At 37.3% G+C, this 4680-nt stretch overlaps 1 long non-coding RNA gene across 1 annotated transcript; it reads right to left on the reverse strand.

Annotated features, from left to right (window-relative positions):
* On the reverse strand, positions 1-1342 carry LOC113297267. The gene is made up of 4 exons (XR_003333416.1): positions 1181-1342; positions 832-980; positions 490-597; positions 1-208 (listed from the first exon to the last, which is right to left on the reverse strand). It is a non-coding gene; the product is annotated as an uncharacterized LOC113297267 (long non-coding RNA).
* Positions 1343-4680: the final 3338 nt, after the last annotated feature.

Genomic DNA, 4680 nt, shown 5'->3' on the forward strand with positions numbered 1-4680 from the left:
ATTCAGTTTACAATTTCAACTTTCTAAAATACTGCAAGTTCCAAGTCTGAAAATGTTGGAGACTAAGTTGGAAAACCTTGACCAATATCCTATTACATGCTTAACAAATCATAAAGTTTCAACACTAAGTTGAAGTTAGGACTTCACCATTTATGCCTTCATTTTATGACAACCTTGCTCAAATCAGGTCCATTGTTCCAGCCCTAAGCTGTAAACAAAAACCAACCAAGACTACATCAATTAACAACACAAAAATAGGAAATGAGGCAAGCAATCTGCTCGACACCAGAACCACTTAAACACGTACAAGTATCCACTCAAATTGAATTTTAAATAAAACATATTGCAACTAATTTTCATATGTAAAATATCCCGTCCATAGATCATGAAGAAATTGAGATCCTGAATTCCTAATCAAAAGCATACACAGTAAATTGGTAGAAGTTTTAGGAGAAAAAATCCAAAAATTTCACCAGTTGAGATCCTTACCAAGCAGACTTGCCAGTTGACACTCGTAGGGAGGTCCATAGCTGCACCCATTCCCATTTATATGATCAAACTTTAATTCGACCTGCTCCCTCTTGGAATTTCTACCACCTGAAATTATTAGGAAGGTTATCAGTACAAATTCATTTAGGCTAAATTCTGTTCATTTTAAAATAAGCAGCTCCAGCAGCTTACGAAACGGATTCAACTAAGTCATTGGCTTAAAACTTAAGAGGATTCCTAAACACTCTTTTGCATTCAAGAAGTTTAATACTTAAGAGAATTCCTAAGGTTTAGAAACTTAAATAGATAGCATATAAGTAAACTAACAGATGCATAACTCACATAACAGTCTTTGCTAGCGTCCTGTTTTGTCACTCAAATCTGCAACACTTACAAGGTCCAGGGTCTGGATTACGGCTATGAGTTATGCACCTGAACAAGGTCCTGGTTGTGAGCACCTTCTGCAAGGAAAGCAACCACCATAGTCCGATCTGCAAGGAAATGAATTGGAATGATCAATAGGAATAAAGGACGGCAATATTTTACTTTCTGCTACAAGCTATCAAATGAAAAGCTACCACTGAAGACCCATCACGGTTAGCAATCTCAAGGAGCAACGTTTTCACTAATTTCGAGGGAGCTCAATTTGATGGCACAATTTCTTGGGTTAGAGAGTGACTCAAGAACTTACACAACAGCTTTAATTTTGGATGATTCAAAAATGCCCTCTGAACAAGGCTCAAGTTTCTCAACGAGTTGTAGATCAGATTTTCCAACAGAACAATCATGACTAGGCTCATTGGACACAGAACTTCTTAATGTTCCTTCCGAAGAAGATTGACGTCACATTGAGTTGAACCTTGCACTGGGTAAAATGACATTGTGTATGCATTGATTAGAGAATACATGACCGCAGATAGTAACAACAGCAAATTCAGCGGGGGTCCTATCACACAAAATCAGATAAAATATCAAACAAAAGATTTAATATGTGGAGAGAAATGATAAACTAGAAATAAGGATGTACACAAAAAAAAACAATGAAACAGACTAAAACCTTTAGTAAAAAGCAACCTCATATGAAGCTAGTATACGTGTCTTCCGCTTCTACTTTGTTTTTCTTTTTGCTTCTATGTTATTTTTCAATGTAGCAACAAATGTGTCTGTTGTTTGAAAAGGATTTTTGTCTCTGATCGTAGTGTATTTGTTTTGGTTCACGTTTTGACCTACTAAAAGTTTTTTCAGGCCAAAACTTATGTTTTGTAATTAGTGATATTTGTCTGTATGGAAAATGCATTTTAAGGATATTAGAGGATGGAATTATTTGGATGCCTAAGAGCTAGCAGTATGGTGCTAGCTATCCCTTCCCTATCCCTCAAATGTAGGGAAGGGATGGCACTTGAAAGGCAGTCTTGCTATGGTGCCCTCTCATCCCTTCCCTACATGAGACGCATACTCAGTACCCGTATGAATAGTGTCATACGCGTACTCAGTATCCGTATAAATCAACTCGTTGACTTGATCAAAAAACGAGTACTCAGTACGCGTTCCATAGGTTTAAGAACACAATACTTGGTTTAGTCGACTATTTGTTCTTCTTCTCTTCCTTTCATCCTCTCAAAACCCCTCTTACCCCCTTTCGATTTTCATGTTGATTCATTGCGATTTGATTGCTTAGATTAAAAGGGTTTGATGGTTACTACAAGGTGAAGCAAATACATTCTGCAATTTCGAATTTCATCCAAAAAATCATCTAAAGGTGAGTGATTCTAATGTTGGGGTTTCAAATTAATTTGATTTTGATTTTAATTTTGATGAAATTCTTGATATTAGGTTGGTTGGGTAAATAGTATGCAATTCAATAACGTTATTGAAACATATATTTAGTGAAAAATCCATGATTATTTGTTGTGTGTCTTGATTTATGTTGAATGAAATGAATTAAACTACCATCTCAATGTAGACTTATATTTATGTATGGTATACACAAATTGATAGTGTTATTTTTGTGTGTTAGGGTGCATAATGAGTCTAATGCGTTCTTATGTGAGAGCTAAATATGGAATCTATTTGGATACCTCTAGTGATAGTGATGAAGAAGAGAAAGTTTTGCTAATTTTTACACAACTATATTTGGATGAACGATTACGTATTGTTAGACAACCTATACCAAAGGAGGTACAAACACGTAGTGTAATAACGCGTGATCGAGTGTGGCATGATGCCAAACTGATGAATGATTATTTTACGCCTGGAACCGGTTATACCTTTAGACAATTCAAATAACGTCTAGGCATGAGTGAAGACTTATTCGAGAAATTGTTAGGAAAATTGCTTGAAGTGGACCCGGAATGGCATCAACGTCCGGATGCAACCGGTACTATGGAGCATTCTCCGCATATGAAATTAGTTGCGGTGATGAAATGTTTATGCAAAAGTACGCCAACTGATAGTGTTGATGATTACACTCGTATGGGTGCTACCACAACATGCAAGTATCTAAAAAGATTTTGCTACACCGTTTGCATGACTTTTGGAGCAAGAAATACCATGAGTAAGTGTAATCGATCCTTGTAATTGGTGTAACCGAACCTGGTAACTGGTGTAACCGGTCCTGGTAACTGGTGTAACCGATCACAAGAAATACCATGTGTAGATGAAACCGATCCTTATAACTGGTGTGATCGATGGCAAGTATTTTGTTGATGGTGGATTTTTGACGAAAGTCATATTCGTAAAATCACATCGAAAAATCATGAATCTCTGATCAGTATCGGAATCATAAGAAATTTGTATCTTCATAATGTGAATCGCAGTTTAGCGATACCATGGCGCCAATAAAGTGCAATAGCGATATTAGGGTTTCTGAGGCAGAATTTCATGATTAAAGCTGAAAGACTCAACACATTTCATTTGAATTTAGAATTCATCTCTGATGTCTGAATTAACCCAGAACCACGTATGATGCTTATCACATCATATCTAAATGCTCCTAGACATATTGCATGGTAGTATAGAGCAACTAGTTAATCAAATCTTGCGAAGTATTTATCAGAATGAATTCCTAGAAATTATACACTAATGAAACCCTAAATATTCATCTACTCAGGATCCATGACTTTTCTCACTCATAACTTCATCGTTATAACTCGGAATTGAGTGATTCTTGGCTCGTTGAATTCGTAAGCTCATTCACTACAACATGAGAAACTTTCCACGGATAAAGTTTATTATTACAAAAGTCATAGCTTAGATAACCTCGGTTATGTATACATAAATGTACATTTACTGTCATAGGAATTGTTCCATAGAGAGAGCATTTGTTGCGATAAATTAAAAAGATAGAATTGAACAAGAATCCAAATGAAATCAATTAACACATACCTTTGTTCATGAAGTCCTCGCTGATGTCTTCTTGTAGTCTTCAATCTCCCTCCTTCAAGAATAACTTCGTTTCTACTTCTTAGACCTAATCTAGTCCGAAACTAACTTTAGTATACTGAATCAAGAATGCGTTTTGGAGACTAAATTTGACAACTATCTTGATATACCAACGCCAGTAGGTTCAACCAAGCAATGCTCTAACACAGTCCAGTTCTAATGTCCGGTCACGATAGCTGAACGTTTCCTGAGCCAGGTTTAGTGAAGGGCCATGATGGATGTATTTCTGGCTTTGACCGATAGGCCACTCTAATGTCCATCCGTGATGGTTGTACATTACCAAGGATACGCAGGTATAAAAATGAGACTTATGCATCATTTATATTCTTTCGACTAAGCTATAAAGCTTACTTGGTGCATGGTCCGCATATGCACCTTCAACCAACTACCCCTCCCTATATATGTTTAAAAGACATTTTTACAACTTAGATTAGGGGAGCAAAATGACTTCACCAAGTCCCAAGGCCGTTATGGTTGTACATTCAGTTATGGCTCACATGCCAGTTCCAATATCCGGCCATGATGGCCTAGCATTTCCTGAACCAGGTCCAGTGAAGGACCGTGATGGCTGTATTTCTGTCTTTGGACCATAGGCCACTCCAATGCCCATCCATGATGGCTGCACATTGGCAAGGTCAGCCTTCTCTGGCCTGATGCAATATAGTGATGCGACATTGGCCCTAGGCCAATGACATGGTAGTGTGCTATGATAGCACTAACTTTTCTCAAGACCATCTACCCAACTGACCT

The sequence above is a fragment of the Papaver somniferum genome, chromosome 7 (genome assembly GCF_003573695.1).
Source record: "Papaver somniferum cultivar HN1 chromosome 7, ASM357369v1, whole genome shotgun sequence".
In the NCBI taxonomy this organism is placed as follows: Eukaryota; Viridiplantae; Streptophyta; class Magnoliopsida; order Ranunculales; family Papaveraceae; genus Papaver; species Papaver somniferum.